The 18,209-nt window shown below is 38.8% G+C and overlaps 1 long non-coding RNA gene across 1 annotated transcript in view; it reads left to right on the top strand.

Annotated features, from left to right (window-relative positions):
• The window catches only part of LOC149469615 (uncharacterized), a 71,945-nt gene extending 69,427 nt beyond the window's left edge, over positions 1 to 2,518 (top strand). The window contains exon 2 of the long non-coding RNA XR_016311549.1: positions 1,761 to 2,518. This is a non-coding gene — a long non-coding RNA (uncharacterized LOC149469615). The remainder of the gene's footprint in view (positions 1 to 1,760) is intronic.
• Positions 2,519 to 18,209: the final 15,691 nt, after the last annotated feature.

The following is an 18,209-nucleotide window of genomic DNA, read 5'->3' as shown; positions in this document are numbered from 1 at the left end:
TTTGAGGCTGGCATAGCTAGGGATTCAACACTCTCAAAAGTGTTGCATTTCTACAAATTTTAAAGCAGTATAAAATTTAGATAACTAGTCAGGAGTTTGCATGTTCTCCCTATGCCTTTGTGGGTTTCCTCTCACACCCCAAAGACATGCTGTCAGGTTAACTGGCTCTTGCCTAAGTTGGCCCTAGTATGTATGAATGTGAGGATTGTAAGCTCCTTAAGGGCAAGGACTCATGTGAATTATATATATATATATATATATATATATATACTATATTGCCAAAAGTATTGGCACAGCCCTCCAAATCTTTGGATCCAGTTGTTCAAATCACCTCCATGGTCACAGGTGTATAAAATCAAGCACCTAGGCATGCATATTGCTTCCACAAGCATTTGTGAAAGAATGGGTTGCTCTCAGCAGCTCAGTGAATTCAACTGTGGTACCGTCCCTGAAATTTTCCTGCTTCCACAGTTAACTGTTAGTGGTACTATAGCAAAGTGGAAGCAACTGGGAACAACAACAACTGGTGGTAGGCCACGTAAAATGACAGAGCGGGGTCAGCACATGCTGAAGCAAACTTTGTGTGGCCTTCAGATTAGCACAACAACAATGCGTAGAAAGCTTCATGGAATACGATTCCATGGCCGACGAGCTGTATCCAAGCCTTTTATCACCAAATTTAATGAAAAGCATCAGATGCAATGGTGTAAAGTACACTGCCACTGGACTCTAGAGCAGTGGAGACTTGTTCTCTGGAGTGACGAATCACGATGCTGAACCCTACGGACCAAGACTGGGATGCCATTAAAGTTCATGTGTATATAAAGGCAGGTGTCTCAATACTTTTAGCAATATAGTGTATGTAAAGTGTTGCGCACATTAACAGCGCTTTATTAGTACCTGTAATAATAAATAAATACGTATACAAGTAAGCAGTTATCTTACTTTACTTCCATTGTTTGCATTAAAGTATGGGTTTAAAAAAACAAAACAAAACAGTTATACTTACCTAGGTGGATGCAGCATCGGTCCCCTGCTCCTTTTCAGACTGAGAATTGAGCAATCAAAGACCACTGATCTATTGGTTCTCAGTCTACAGTGAGCAGAGAGTCAGGGACTGTCTGTCCAGCGCTCACTGGAGTGCCAGGCTGTGGAGGAGGCGGGAACAGCTGGCTCAGGCTCTCAGTGTCTCACTGAGAGACTGAACCAGCTGCCAGTCCAGACATCTGGATGGATCCTATCTGTAAAGTCGGAATGGATCCAGAGGCCATACCAGCTGAGTCAGCAGCCTAAAGCCCTGAAAATGGGTCACGGGCATGTAGAAAAAACTGCACTCCTGTGAGCAATAGGAAAAGTAGGGCAAAAAAAAGCTTTGGCCGTGCCTCTCCTTTAAGAAGTTTGATATGAGGACAGGGTCTCTTTAAGGCATAAATCAATAAGGTAATTCATGGGGAAAGTCTATTCTGAGGCTGTGGTATTAACAGACTACATTTCCTAAATATTACTTTCGCAAGCAAAATGGCTTCCTTTAATTTATGTGTAGCCAAGGTGTAGTCTACATTAATTTATAAAATGGAAGGTGAGGGTTTCTATGATATATATGCTTACAAACATTATGACTTTATTGTCACAAAGAAATATTATCTAGTCCTTTCTGATACACATAATTAGAAATAATGTGGTTTTAAAAACACAGATTATAGATGATCAATGGACCCAAAGGCAGAAATATCAATTAAATATACAAAATTGTATTGCAGCTTTGGTCTTTTTCTCCTGCCGTCCAACGTCACAAAACGTCTGTGTCAAAAAGATGCCTGAGGTCAGCAAACACTCCACAGCAACTTCCAACAACTGTAACTCTGAAGCTACATGACATCTTAACCTTTAAAAAACTGCTTCCAGTCAGCATTTAAAAACACCCAAGTCTTACTTGACCTTTACAATTTGGTACAAATTTATCAGAGAAAAAAATGACGTTACAACAAATTGTTTTCCAGCTATGGCCTTTTTAAAATGTTCATTGTGTACTGTATTTTTACTTTACCTCTACCATATTATTTGCAACCAATCATTAATCACAAAAGATAAATACCTGATTTTTATGATCTGGCTGGTTTTAATAGTTTTGCTTCATGCCTGTGACATTTAAAGCAGTCATTTTGCTGAAATGTAGATCAGATTTGTACTATAATATGCATAGAAATTCAGCTTTTTTTATTTGAAAATGTTATAGTTGTCGTCAGCCTATGTGAGTATGTACTATTGTGTGTCTTTTCTGTATTCACTGTATGAAACATACTAACATTTTGCAAGTGGCAGTTATTGTAGAAATGTTGCAATGTGTTATCACTTTGTTGACATAGACTAAATTTTGGGCTCTCTTGAAAAATATATTATTTTGGACTCTGTAAGAAACATCTGCAGAAAATGGATTCTGTTCCTGGAGGCCTAACAATACTCTTATGAATTAATAAAATACATGTATTTCTCTGGAATGCATGACATTTATACTAAAGTTTCAAATAATTTAATAGTATAACCTGGTTCATTCCCTTTCTTTAATAAAGTCTCGGGGCACTGGATTGTGAATTGTGACCCTTAATGTCACCAGTACTGTAGAAGAGCCTGTACTGGACTGCATACACAATTAAGGCTTGGATGCCAGTAGTTTTGTACATAATTGCTCAGGTATGTCCACTTTTTTTGTCTACTGCTATTCTTTTTAACACAAAATGTGTTATGCATACTAGAACCATGTACATTGAATGGCATTAATTAAAGAAAATTCACTTTTGTTAACTAAAGATTTCTTATATTTTTCTGCAGAAAGTTTGGTTAGAAGTCATGAAAATAATGTATCCCAAATAATGTTCCTAAAATAGTGAATTTCTTACATTCCAACAGATGACCCTTTTCTGCTATTATGTGTGGTTGCTGAGGACCTTAAAGTCCAAAGGGTTCCCCACACATCTTTTATGTACAGCTTAGAGACACTATTGGAAAAAACAGAAATTTAAAAAAAAGGAGTTGCCCCAGGATACCTTCAATGTGTATAGTTTACGAGGTCATCATGGGAAAAATAAGTGCAACTGTATTTGCTCATTCTTGGCATGGAGTAAACACACAAGTGCCTAGTGTGTCTATACTCTAGCTGACTATGTTTTACTTTATTAAGATGAAAATAAAATTAATTACTCTACTTCAAATACTTGTTACTAAAGAATATGAATTCAAGTAGATTTTCTTTGTCCTCATCCATGTACAGAACTAATATTCAAGCAAGAATGATTCAACCTACATTTTATTAATAAATCTGGCTCTGAAGACATATTCTCAAATCTAGGTGAAACATTTCATTGTTGGCAATAGTGAGTGGGTTTCTCGGTCTTATTAAAAATTGTATTATTTATTATTGCAGCCTCTACTACTGTAACTTAAAATATATGCAGCTTTTCATGTTAAGGAATTACCCTGCAGTCCATAAATTTACCATGAAATAGTCTGAACTTTATACCTATGTTTAATGAAGCTCTCACAGTATAAAAACTAGCAATGTTATGGATGAATTCCCTTGTTTAAAAATCGCCCAGGCAGGACTCCTGCTTTAAACAATTATAATTTTGTTTACAGCCTTGCATAAAACCTTGGTTTCCATCCTGAACTCTGTTATTCTCTGCTCCAGGCCCACAGTTTTTGATCTACTTATTATATGTGATTGCTGGCTGGGAGGTAATAAATGACAAACTTCAGTTCCCCACCTCTAACTACAATTTATACCAAATGTATGTGATTACCTTTACTGTATTTTTTTATTTTTTAGCAAACTTGTTTAAGATTTGAATGTATTCATGGTATGTTAGAATTAGCATTGTTGGGCTAAACCAATGTTTATATATTCTCCTGATATTTGTATAACTACAGGTTTTTTTATGCACTTGCCCACCTCTGATAAACTTTCAGCAATCTAAAATATTCTGTAAAGATGTATAATTTGTTATGAATAAAGCTAGGTATATCCTTTAATGGGTAATCAAAGATGCACGCATGATCTATCTTCTAAAATATTTTCAAACACATGACAAACTTGCAAGATCTGCTATGGCAAACATACAAGTTTATGTTACTAGAGAGGGAAGGAGGAGGGCTGAGGTGGTGCAGAGGTAGCTTGCCTCAATGACCTTGGAACAGTAGTGATAAAGTCACGTTATTTAGCATGTTTGATTGCTCATTTGCCATTAGCAGCTGTGCCTGCAGCATCTGGAAACACCTACATGAGTTTGCCACCTAAGCTGGATGTTTTTGTTATGTTACGTCTGTGGTATTTAGAAACCTACACTGCTCCAAAAAATTAAAGGAACACTTTTTAATCAGAGTATAGTATCAAAACAATTAAACTCCTGGGATATTGATCTGGTTAGTTAAGTAGCAAAAGGGGTTGTTAGTCAGTTTTAGCTGCTTTGGTGTTAAGGAAATTAACAACAGGTGCACTAGGTGAGGAACAATGAGGTGACCCCAAAACAGGAATGGTTTTACAGGTGGAGGCCATTGACATTTTTTCCCCTACTCCTCTTTTCTGACTGTTTTTCACTAGTTTTGCATTTAGCTAGGGTCAGTGTCACTACTGAGAGCATGAGGCAATACCTGAACCTTATAAAGGTTGCACAGGCAGTCCAACTCCTCCAGGATGGCACATCAATACGTGCCATTGCTAGAAGGTTTGCTGTGTCTCCCAGCACAGTCTCAAGAGCATGGAGGAGATTCCAGGAGACAGGCAGTTACTCTAGGAGAGCTGGACAAGGCCAAAAAGGTCCTTAGCCCATCAGCAGGATTGGTATCTGCTCCTTTGTGCAAGGAGGAATGGGATCAGCCCTACAAAATGACCTCCAGCTGGCCACTGGTGTGAAGGTCTCTGACCAAGCAATCAGAAACAGACTTCATTAGGGTGACGTGAGGGCCTGACGTCCTCTAGTGGGCCCTGTGCTTTCTGCCTGGCACCATAGAGCTCGATTGGCATTTGCCATTGAACACCAGAATTGGCAGATCCACCACTGGTGCCCTGTGCTTTTCACAGATGAGAGCAGGTTCACTCTGAGCACGTTACAGACGTGAAAGGTTATGGAGAAGCCATGGAAAATGTTATGCTGCCTGTAACATCATTCAACATGACCGTTTTGGTGGTGGGTCAGTGATGGTCTGGGGAGGCATATCCATGGAGGGATGCACAGACCTCTACAGGCTAGACAATAGCACCCTGACTGCCATTAGGTATCGGGATGAAATCCTTGGACCTATTGTCAGACCCTTCATTGGTACAGTGGGTCCTGGGTTCCTCCTGGTACACGACAATGCCCGGGCTCATGTGGTGAGAGTATGGCCCCCACACTTGCCTGACCTAAATCCAAAAGAACACCTCTGGGATATCATGTTTCGGTCCATCTGATGCAGCCAGTTTGCACCTCAGACTGTCCAGGAACTCAGTGATGCCCTGGTCCAGATTTGAGAGGAAATACCTCAGGACACCATCCATCGTCTCATTAGGAGCATGCCCGACATTGTCCGGCATGAATACAGACACGTGGGGGCCATACAAACTACTGAGTACCATTCTGAGTTGCTGCAATGAAGTTTCAGCAAAATGGACTAGCCTGCTGCATCATTTTTTCACTTTGATTTCAGGGTATCTTTGAATTCAGTCTTCTGTAGTTTGATCATTTTCATTTCCAACCAACGGGCATCCTTACGTTCCTAACACATTACCCAGTCCATATCAGTATAGATATCCAGCATGATATTTTTCCCCATTGAGATCTGATGTGTTTTCAAAGTGTGTTCCTTTAATTTTTTTGAGCAGTGTAGAAGAATGGAAGAAAAAGACCAAGTGGTCCATATATTTTGTATAATTTAAATTTTTTTTGCCTTTTTTTTATAGACCTATGTATAGACCTATGTTTGTCCCAAGAATGTCTGAATCAACTTACTGTTGACTGGCCACTACCTTTTCTGAAAGTCTATCCGACGCATCAACTAAGCTTTCAGTAAAATAATACTTTTTAAGATTAGTTTTAAGGGTCACGTCCCTGTGTTCTTGATTTCAGCTTCATATTGAAAATATTACCCTCCTGAACCTTATTCACAACTTTGACATATTTTAGGTATCAATTATGCCTTCACTTTCCCTTCTTATCTCCAGACTTTACAGATTAAGTTCTGGAGGTGTCTCCTGATATGTTTCTTTATACCTCAAACATTTGAACATTTTGTTGCCCGTTGTAGCAATTGTGCACACAGATATGGACGCGGACAACCATTTTGCTAATATTCACCATCTTGTATGATTCTCACTCCAAATCAGTCCCCCTCCCTTTCTGTTGAATGGCATGTGGTCTGTGTGTGTGCTGAGTTCAGGAGTGCACAGGGCACAGCTGGATACACTTCATGGTTGTAATCCCAATTAGCTGGTTCCATGACGTCTGTCAGACTCTTGCTCTGGCCTGATCATAAATCTATAAATCCGTCAGTCACTGGACATGAAAAGCATTCCGGAGTAGCAGTAAAACGTACATTTATTGAAATCACTTTTTCATACAGATTCATAACTCCCGACAGGTACAAAGTACAATAAAACAAAGCATATATTCAGGTAGGACATTTTAATACAAGTCACCTGATACCTTACACCCATAGATAACGTCTACCCGAGATCAGAAAGCAATATCTCTTTAACCGTCACAGGCATATATGTCATATCTGGTGTCTTGACATTCAGCAGATGATTCTGCATATTATCCTACCAGTGGATAGGATGCTACATGTACCTATGGAAGGTTATTAACCATGGTATAAACTTGGGAGGGATTTGGTCACAGCCTGGGTCTCCGCCTAAACCCCCCTCCCCAAATGAGGCAATTGGCCCTTCGGTAGACACACCCTGCTGGGGGACTAGAAAACAGGCTGTCAGGCCTGGAGATGAAGAGATTCTTCCATTTAACATCAGGAACCAACTTTGGGAGAAAAGGCACCCTTTGTTCAGACACTTGAACGCTGCTTAAACCAGGACTTCTGCAAGTATTCTACCTTCTTAAACTTCTTTCTTTATCTCTCTGTTGTGTTATTGCTCTCTCTCTCTAAATATATATATATATATATATATATATATATGGGTTACATCTTTTCTGTAAATATTTTTATTGCACCTTTTTGACCTTTTAGTAATAAATCCTATTTTCTGAAAAGTGTTGAACTGTTTCTAAAGCTCTTTAATGCAAACTAAGAATCCCTGTCTCTGAAGAGTGCTACTGTGTGTTTTAAAACCTCTGGATACATCTGTCTGCGGTGACAGTGTGTATACAGACGCTTATTCAAACATCATAGTGTTACTGCTAAGATTTGTGAGTTTCCTCCTTGTGTGAAGGGTTAATTGCATAATTAACCTGACCTAGTAACAATCGCTCTCAGGCTGTTGGCACCTAGATTGGGGTCCAGTGAGCTGCAAAATCTTTGTGCAGGGTGCAGCTGAGAGTGGCATTGTTACGCAAGTGACAGCGCGGTTTTAGATTGGCTAGTCCTTTGTTCACAAGTTTGTGAGAAGGGCTGGGATCTGACACTGCGCCCGTCACACCCATCTCTGTACTTGTTCTGTCTTTTCGATATCTTTTATGTAAGTGAGGTCTCCAGAACCAAACACAGTATTCCAAATGTGGTCTAACTAAATATCTGTATAGTGGAATCAGAACCTCCTTCCTCCTGCTGGTGATCTCTTTAGTGATGCATCCCAAAATTGTATTTCCTTTTCCCACTGCATGGCCACACTGTTTGCCCATATTGTTAATGCTGGCCAACACTGTGCTGCCAATATTGTAGTTTAGAAAGGGATTCTTTTTCACTGGGTGCATTATTAGATTACATTTAGAAATACTGAAGTTCAGTTTCCACTTCTTTGATCTACCAGCAATGCCAAATCATGTCCCATATTAGAGACACCTTCAAGGATATCAAACTATAATGCATTTCCATTTTTAATGTCTAGTTAAAATACAATCCTTAACAATTTCACTTTTAATATACTGTATAATACATGACACAGAATATGATGGGTAGTCTAAAGTCTGTAATGGTCTTATCTGAACCGGTAAATAAGGTGAGGTGATGAATCACTCTACTCATTTGGTTGTGTAATTTCAGCTTCAGCTACTGAGCTTTAACAGATCTTTTCAGTGAAGCAGTTAAGGATAGCCTGATAAACATGCAAAAATTAGTATGGAACTCTAACTGTAGCCTGGAAATGTAAATGCAAAATATTTCATAATTTTGGGAGTACAAAAAAAGAAAATCAAAATTGTGACTAGATTAAGAAAATATATACAAAAACACATACTTTTTCACCTTCTGAGGACCCTAGCTGTTAAAATACGCCCAAAAAGAACATCAACAACGTTTTAGGGTGTATTTCATACATCCTGCTTCATCTTCCCCTGCCACCGCTATTACCAACAATTACTGGCTGCCAAAATACGTTTGCTGATATTATTGTCATGTTCATGTTGAATTTACTATTTAATTCATATGTAGGTTAAAGGTTTGACCTTTAATCTGCATATGACATCAGTTAAAGCCGAACTAAACCTATTAATTTAACTGTTTCCCAAAGCAGTTACATCCATGGCATGCCATGAATAATAATGGTCACAGTTGCTTGTGCCCTCAATCGAAATGTGAAGCCATCAAATGGTTGATGTCATAACTCATCACATGCACAGCATCATGGCAACTGCAGATCCAACAGTGTGTAATATAATGGCTTCTTTGGCTGTAAAGGATAGGAGGGTTAAGTTCTGCTTTATAGAAACCTTACAAATAAAATATATATTTCTTGGCCCTAATTAAGTTATTCTGGCTCCGTCAACACCGTACTGTACGGTTGTAGCGTTAGCTACATACAGTATGCAGTGCCGTGTTCTTGTTCTGCTTTTGGAACAAAATCAAGTTGAGTTCTTCTCAGGTCCTTCTATGAAGATTTTTGGCTGCACCATAGCTACTGTGACTTCTTTCTGAAGCTCCTAAAATAGTTGACTCCTCAGCTGATCCTTGGGGGATCATACCCAAACACCATCTGGAGAAGATGTGGGTCCAGCCTGTAATGTTGCTTCAGGCACTGGATTGTGTGTGAGCGCTCACCTTGGTACGTTGTGGATCATACTGAGCTAGCTGCAGGGAGCTATACAGGTCTAAGGCCGTGATCTGTCAGCGGCTAAGTTCTGTCCCTGTAGACCCTTTTTGGGGGTATGTTTATCATGGAGGGTGAAACCAGGATGAGTCTGGTCTCTTTTAAGCCTGGTTAAAGATTAAAGATCCAGTGCCCTATACTGTGCTATAAAAAGCTATTATACTGCCGAACTTTTTTTTTAAGTATAATATATATACATATATATATTTATTTATTTTATTTATTTTTTTTTTTTTATGTTAATTTGTCTTGCTTTTTTTTCAGTGTTGCGTAAAAATAAAATGTGCAACGTTGAACAAAGCCCCACGTTTTTACTTGGCATATACATATACTATGCTCTGTACCAGAAACACAATTGTAGTGCCATATTAAATGGGACAAATTATATTTTAAACTAACAAGATAGCAAAATAATACATTTTTCTGTTTTGATCTTAAGTAATGACAAGGTTATAGGCAAATAAACAGGCCCATAGGGAAAATGTACAGATTGCTCTGGACCATGGGGTATTTTGATCATTAAAATAGTGTTTCTTTCATATGTATGTGTATGTGTGTGTATGTATGTATATGTGTATATATGTATATATATATATATATATATATATATATACAGAGAAAAGCTTTTCTTGCTTACTTAACTGATTTATGTACGAATTTCCAAAGATTTAGTTTACTGATTTGTCTAATTTCTAGCATCTAACAATTTGCTTAAATTTTTTTGTATTAATAGTAGTATATTACTATATATGTTATTTTTAGCAAACTAAGGCATTGCATAGTCTGTGTCTCAGTATTACTGAGTAATGCTTAGCAATACAGTATACTGTATATATTTTGTACTCCTTATAATGCAAACTAGTTTGTGGATAAAAAAAATAATAACACAAATATTAATGAATACCATACCATGCTTTTTAGGTTACAAGAATGTGTCCTGTGTACAATAATAAGCCATAAAAATAAATATTTTTATTGTCATTATTAAGTGAATTGTTAAACAAACTGGAATTAGCTTTTTGTTTGTATGTAATACAAAAATGTATACTGAAAACATCTCTTTCAAATCCATCTTGCTGATCACCTTCCCTCCCTTGTACCCTTATACGTACATTTTTCCTTTCACAATGTAACATTATTCCAGAGCCTGGAAATTGATACTTTAAATATCAAAACATGGAAAAAGCTAGCCCTGTATATAGTTACCTTTTTTGTTTCCAGTTCTTCAACAGGGTCTATAGTGGAAATCTCTGACTGCAAAGCAAACTATTTTTTGGCTTACTGTTTTTACAGTAATTTAAAATTCAGTTGAGCAAATAATGTCAGCCAACAGGTTAGGCGAGGCTTCTTCAACTGTACAGACAGCAGTCTAAAATATAGTCCTTCATAAGACAGTCAACAGCTACTGGCTGTGTAGATGACTGTTAGACTTGACAATAACAACATCTAATGTTCTGGTCTGTTTGATTTATTATAGCAAAGTATAGCCTTCAGCTTCTGGGTTCCCTTCAATTTGGTGCAGCCATGTCAGGTCTTGACTTCGGGGATGTCTGATGATAACTATTTAATATGAATTCTTTCAGTACTATGTACAAGGGCCGATAGTGTTTTATGGCACAACATTCTAAAATATAACCTGTAATGTTCAGTAAAATAATAAAGATGAAGTCACACTGAACAGGAAATATTGTTGTCCTCATACTTTGTTACTATGGTAGTGAAATTAAAGTGTATGCCCATGCATTACCCAAATTTACCACCAAACCTCTCTCTCCCCCTTTAGAGCATATCTCACCCTATTTTTTTCCTTGTTTCTGTAATGAGAACAGTTTATTATCTTGTGATATCATCACCAGGCTTGTAAAATTCTAGCAGGGACAGTCACATGGATACACTCGCCTCTCCACAGATCTAGAATGAGGTCTTCTCTTAGATGCATGGCTGACAACAATTTTGGGTTTCACTTGGTGTTACGGTGCTGCAGCCAATCACGATGTTGCTCTTCTGATTGGTGCTCACTTAAAGGACCAAGTGCTTAGACTTGGGTGCTTGAATGCTGAGCAATGTGTCATTACATCTATGCCAAGCTCCATTCTGCAGTACTACATGCCACGGTGACCCTTGGGCTTTACCATGTCTCCAGTGACTCCTGTGTGCTACTATAGCTCCAGTAACCCCACTGACCTCTTTGTGCTCTTTTTTTTCTCCAGTGCATTGTGTTTCCAGTGACTCTTGTGTACTCAAGTGCAGCTCTTAACACCCACATGTCTCCAGTGGCTCTGCATCCCCATGCCTTCAGTGCACCCCTGTGAATTGTTTAGCTTCCAGTGCACCCTTGTTCACCTTCCTGACTCTAAGTGTGCACCAGTGAACCCCAGTGTCATGGCACATCCAGCAAGCCAAAGAGACGTACCCTGTGCTTTATCTGCAACCACATAGACTATCCATTTCTCCATGGATACAGACCACTATTTGAAAATTTTGTTCAAACCATTATTCTTTCTTATGTATACCAGTTGCCTACTAATCCTGCTGTACTTCTCTCTGACTCATCTGGATCAAATACAGCTCTCTCTCTCTCTCACATTCCACCTTCCAAACCTCAGGCTCTGTCACAGCCCAGTGCATCAAATCTGTCATGACTGTAACCACGTTGCTTCACATTCCCACCTCCTTTGCGTTTTTCTGGGGCTCTGGAGAGTTGCTGTGGGTTAATAAATCTGAGTAACGTTCACTTTGCATTACAGCCACAGAAATTTAGCACACTAAAGTGGCCAGTGTTGTTTCCCCACTCTCTCAGAAAGCTTTGGTCTAGGCATCTCCATTCTTGATAAGAGGCTACCCTGTAACCAATAACATTGTGGCCCTTCTGGCTTTCTCTTATAGAATTTTATATGGGCTGGCTCCAAGCCTTCTCTTCAGCAAATGCTCTTCTGAACCCCTGCCAGGGTTCACTTACTGTTGCATAGCACAAGATTCAATAGTGGACTGTTGAAGATGAACTGTCCTTGGTATGCTACCTTTTAGCAGAGTTCACATGAAGAAAGAAGCCTTGTTATGTTAGCAAGGAGTTGAACTAAGTATATGACAAAGGAAAGTTCAAATTTGCATGGTAGCCTGTAACATAGAGACCAATTTTTTTAACAGTAGTGTTGTATTTATCACTGAATAGTACAATAAGGGTGTTTTGGTCATATAGACCAGTCAGCCAGAAAAACGTGTAGGAATTGTCCTTATATACTAGCATTTGCTCCATCATATATTGGTTGTGAAGGTTCCCTACTGTGTCCGCGAAGGAGTGTGGAGTAGTAGATTTCCATAATCTTAATATATTCAATTTAGCTGTTAACAGTTGGTGTAGAATGCATGTCCTGGTCAATGTTTTTGTAGGTTTGTTAATAAAACTACAATGTATAAAAGCACCTTACATGAACTAAACTTTCCTTGATAAAAATGAAAGCAAAATGATTGTAGCGCTACTTCCACAGGGTCTGCTTGTTAATGCTTGTCTCCAGTGGTTGCCCTGACCTTGCAAGACTTGCGGCACCTCTGACACTGTGGGTTCAGACATATTTCAACAGTATAGAATAATAATGCATGATACACAATTCTTTAGTATTACCTCTATATTAGACTTGTTCATAATAGTATACTACAGGAATAATAGGTTTAGGATATACAACCTCAGTTAAGTCGTAAAAGCAGAAAACTGGTAAAATAAAAATAATCAATTAGCAACATGAGTAGTAAGCTTCAACTATTTGACTGCAGATAATTATGTAAATGTATACTCTGGCATAAATAGATATAAATACCCTAAATTGAATAACAATGGTCTTAAAAGAGGAAAGGTCCCTTTAACTAGAGATTGCAACTTGAGTCCTGTGATGTTTAAAGGTCCTGATATAGTGGTGTCTGCTGTCCTTTGCTAGCAGTGGTGGGGCCCATAATTATTAGTGAATACTGGTAATTCAATGAAGTTAAACAGATAAGCCATGGTAGTGCTCAAAGCAAAGGTTTCCTGCTAACTGAGCTGTAAAGGTGTCTGAATACAGTGTCTCCAGAGTGATGATAGAAATAAGTTGGGTATATGACCACTCACCAGTTCTATAGACAGCATGGTCTCCTAAGAATGAGAGTTCTTACCAGGGCTCTTCGCTGTTTTCAGGGAAGTGTACAGTTACCACCTGTCAGTGCAGTAAGCAGAAATGTCTGTGTGAAGAACGGACAGTGACAGTCCTGATGCAGAGAAGCTGATGCAATCCCGGAGCTCCGCCATTATCTCTGGAGGAGAACGGCATTCCATCTGTGTTCAGCTATGAATAAAAAGCTAAGAGAGCGAACTAGTCCATTGCTGTAGAATATATCTGCTTTCCCAGCATCCTTCTCCTTCCCCAGCTCTCTGGAAGTTGTAGTTCAATCAGCACTCAGGAATACAGTATGTATTGGCTATAGGACTACAAGTACCAAGATCCTCTGCTGTCAGAAAAACTGAATCTACACTTCTAGCAGGAAGTTATGTAGCAGTCCCAGTGCTGGGTACTCGAGGGAAAAAAGGATTAACCATAGTCTAATATATAAATGTACCTGAATGGCATAATGATATAGCCAGCACCTAGCTACATACAGGGGTGGACTGACAACTCATGGGGCCCCCGGGCAATAGGGGATCATGAGGCCCGTGTCCTTGCCCAAACTCAAAAAAGCCTATGAAAAAGGTACCAGGGGCATCTCATGGGGCCCCCTACTGACCCCTGGCCCTCGGGCAGTGCCCGAGTATCCAAATGGTCAGTCCGCCCCTGGCTACATGATATTCCAGCATTGAAATAAATGCACCCTAAAATCTAGAATGTTTTTTTCTTAATTATTGCATTATTATAGTTCTTAAAGCGAAGCTCCACCCAAAAGGGGAAGTTCCACTTTAAGGACTGCTCCCCCGCTCCCCATTAAGGATTGGCACCTTTGGGGAGCGGGTACCCGAATTTGACAGGTTCCCACTTCCAGTCCGATCACCTAGGCAATCAGAAGTGGAAGGTGTCCTCCCTCCCTGTAGTCTTTTGGGACATGTGACAGGTCCCAGAAGACTAAAGGACCATTCATGAAGCGCAGTGCTACTTGCACATGTGAAGTGGGTACCCGGCTGTGAAGCCACAAGCAGTCACAGCTGGGTGCCCACACTGTTTCACCGGCCGTCCTGGAATACAGGACGGCCGGTGAAACGGGCTGCGGGGGACACACCGCGGGACCGAGAGACAGGTAAGTGGCTGTTTTTTAAAAGTCAGCAGCTGCAGTTTTTGTAGCTGCTGACTTTTATTTTTTGACAGGGTGAGTGGAACTCCGCTTTACAGTGGACATTTCATCCCCAATTGGACACATTTTTTATGTCTGTCATCCTAATTTGCGTTTCTTAAAAGCTATGTGAAAAATTGAGTACTGTCCGTGATACTTTTTTTATTTTCACTAACATACCATTTTGAAGACAAGCTTTCGGGGAATGTCCCCTTCTTCAGGTCTAAGCAGTACTGAAACAAAGATTTAGCAGAATGTTGGAAGAGATGTAGGGGATGGGGAAAAAAAACCGAGATAAGACACAGCAAAAGCAAAGTCTGGGGGGGGGGGGGAGACAACACTAGCAGAGGCAGTCATGTTGTCTTCCCGCCCCCCCCCCCCCCCGACTTTGCTTTTGCTGTGTCTTATCTCATTTTTTTTTCCCATCCCCTACATCTCTTCTAACATTCTGCTTAATCTTTGTTTCAGTACTGCCTAGACCTGAAGAAGGGGACATTCCCCGAAAGCTTGTCCTCAAAATTGTATGTTAGTGCAAATAAAAAGAGTATCACGGACAGTACTCAATTGTTCCTGTCGCAAATGCACTAATACGGATACAATCACCTCAAGCTTAAAAGCTATGTAAAAGTATTTAAAAATAAAGCATTTATTTCATAAAGTACCAAGCTTCCTGCTGATTAGGTTGCAAGTTTAGGCACTGGTGACATAGTCAGTGCTATCTTCCAGCCTTTGGGAAGGCTGTATCTCTAGAGACTGCAGGTAGATCTCATAATTCTAAAGGGAAGGCTTGGAAAATTTCACCAATCTAACCAGATTCAATTGTACATGCACAGAGATTCATAAAAATACATATATGTACTTCTATGATTGTACAATTGAAATCTTGTGAAGTCCTGTAATGTGTTGTTTTCATTTTTGATGCCTGCATCTTTTAGTTATATAGGCTAGTTCCCAGAAGGAAAGCTACTGACTGCGTCACCAGTGCCTAAAACTGTTTGGTGCTCCTTTGAAGAAATACTGCAGCTTTAATTAATTTTTCCATAGCTTTTCAGAAAAGTGGGGTTAGGATGACAAACAAAGAAGATTTTTCCAATATGGGGTGAAAGAAGCACTATACAACTGATAAGAAAACCTATGATAACCCCCTTGCCCATTATGCTGTAGAGAGAAATGGCAGGTGCATAAAAAGGTTATATCAGGTTTACACACCTTGGGTATGCTATGACTCATACATCAGTGTAAGCTCCCTGTCACCTGGATATGTTGTTCCAGTTAATTATGACACACCCTATGGCACATTGTTGCTTAGAGATATAAAGTGATCTTTTGTTACAGCAAAAATTCTTCTATTATCTTTGGGACCATGCATATCTATTCAAAGTACATGTTTATCTTCCATGTGTACATATATGTATTTTAGATGGCATTTCAACTCAACCAATTAGTGGAAAAAATTGATGAATGTCAAAATAGATTATGAGTTAATTATAAGTTGATGCCTTTGTTTGTGACTACAATTGTGCATATGTCTTTCTTAAAGTAAATCCGTGACATTATAAATGGCCATAATACTACAGTGAGTGGGTCACTTGGAGGTTAAATATACTGACTAGTAAAACATGTTTAAAGAGACATAGGAGGCCCAAGTAAAGTATCTAGGAGCATGTCCATACAAGATCCATGCTTTTTAAAGCTTCTGGTTTGAAATGCAATATGACAAAAATGTGGCACAGAGATTCAGGCAACCTATGCTTTACAAATGGTCAGCAATAGTGTACATGAAAATGACATAAAAAAAAAAACTGTTGCCTTTCAAAGGCTAGAACTACTTATCAGATATGAAGGTTTTCCAAAGATATAATCTGATTGGTGGCTGCCAAAATATAACTGGATAATATGCTGTATTATATGAGTGGTTCTTTGTTGTGCGGAGATTACATTCCTGCAATGGATGCATTTCTTAAGTTGTTTAGCAAGCCAATAATAGACCAATATTGAGCTTTTCAACAATTAGGGATTTTTCAGATCACAAAGACTTGTTAGACACATTAGCCGATCTGTGATTTCACTGTTCAACAGGTAAAAAGTTTTGGGCATAAAATTAGCTAATCTTACATAATTTTGGGGTGCTGAAAATGAAAATGACCCTAAAAAATGTTGATTGGCTCTAGTTTCCATGATATATTCACCCATCTAATGACGTAAGCCATTCAAAATTATGATGCAACTTCAGCTGCATATTGCGCAATTGATAGTGGTGACCAATAGAAAATTGCATGTATACTGAGATGATGCAATATTAGCCTTTAATTGCATCACTTCACTGCATAAAAGCTGCAGTATCTGTAGCTGATTGTAGTTCGACAGCGTCTTTACATTTCGTTTTATGCTTATATAGGCTACTCAGTAATGCCTCGAACTTGTGTGAATAAAGCAGATAATTTCTGCTATATCTGCGGTGAAATAACTTTTATCTCACAAAAAAGGAGGATAACAGGAATGATTAAGAAAGCCTACAACTTGTATTTTGGCTGCAAGATAGGAGACCAGGACAAAAGCTGGGCACCACATATATGCTGCAATTCTTGTGGGACGGCACTGGAGCAATGGTTGAATGGAAAAAAGGCATCTATGCCTTTCGCTGTGCCAATGATTTGGAGAGAGCCAACAGATCATGTTAGTAATTGTTACTTTTGTATGGTGCCTCCAATTGTAAAAGGGCTAAATAAGAAGAAAAAGTTATCTGTGCACTATCCAAATATTCCATCGGCAATACGTCCAGTTCCTCATGGAGAGGGGCTACCAATTCCTAAAGCACCAGAATCCTTCGTGGTTGAGTCAAGTGAGGAAGAACCTGAAGCGTGTAGTCACGTGCAGTTGTAAGAGATAGCCCTTTCCTCGAATACAAGAGAAAAGCCAAGAGAAGCAAAACCGACACAAACTGAAGACAAAACTAGTGAGAATCCTAAGTATTAAAATGATTCAACTTAGCTTATGGCTATAATTTCTCTTGGTAATCCTATGCAATATATTATGCCATTTAGGCTTTGTTATGTAGTCAATATCACTTGCTTTATATTTGTGGAAAGACATCTATCTATATAATTATTGTGCATTATGTAGTCATTACGCCTATAGTAGAAAACTTTCCGTTTACAGAAAAACTAGAGCCAATTGACAAATTTCATTGTTATATTTGAACTCAGAATGTGAAATTCATTAAGAAATGGATCCTTTTGTTTCCAAAACTGGCAAAAAATAAAAATTTGTTGAACAGTGTTTCCAACCAAACAAAACACTGATACCATCTTGTGTGACTTTTGGGCAGCACATTCATTGCAAAGAGTTTTTCCCTTTTCATATGAAAATGATCCATAAACAACCTCAGTCTTGGGAATGATTGTACCATATGCTATATTTTTAAGCCATTTAATGTACAAAATCCATTTACATTTTTGGAGATATCATTGCTTTTTATTTAAAAAGCACTAATGGAGAATCCATCACTGTCAATCTAAAACACATGTATCGGTAAGATTTACCTACAATGAATGTTTGCTGAATGTCATATTCACTGCTTTATAAATATGCCCCTGGTGTATGGCCACTATAGGTCTTTTTACAGAATTCTAAAATGATTATACATCTTCCAAAGGTCATAAAAAGTTGACCAGTCCATCTAAAGATATCCATT

The sequence above is a fragment of the Staurois parvus genome, unplaced genomic scaffold (assembly GCF_062004578.1).
Source record: "Staurois parvus isolate SC_StPar_1 unplaced genomic scaffold, SC_StPar_1.0 ptg000066l, whole genome shotgun sequence".
Taxonomy (NCBI): Eukaryota; Metazoa; Chordata; class Amphibia; order Anura; family Ranidae; genus Staurois; species Staurois parvus.
Note: the sequence above shows the minus strand (reverse complement) of the source record. Positions and strands in the feature narration are given on the sequence as shown.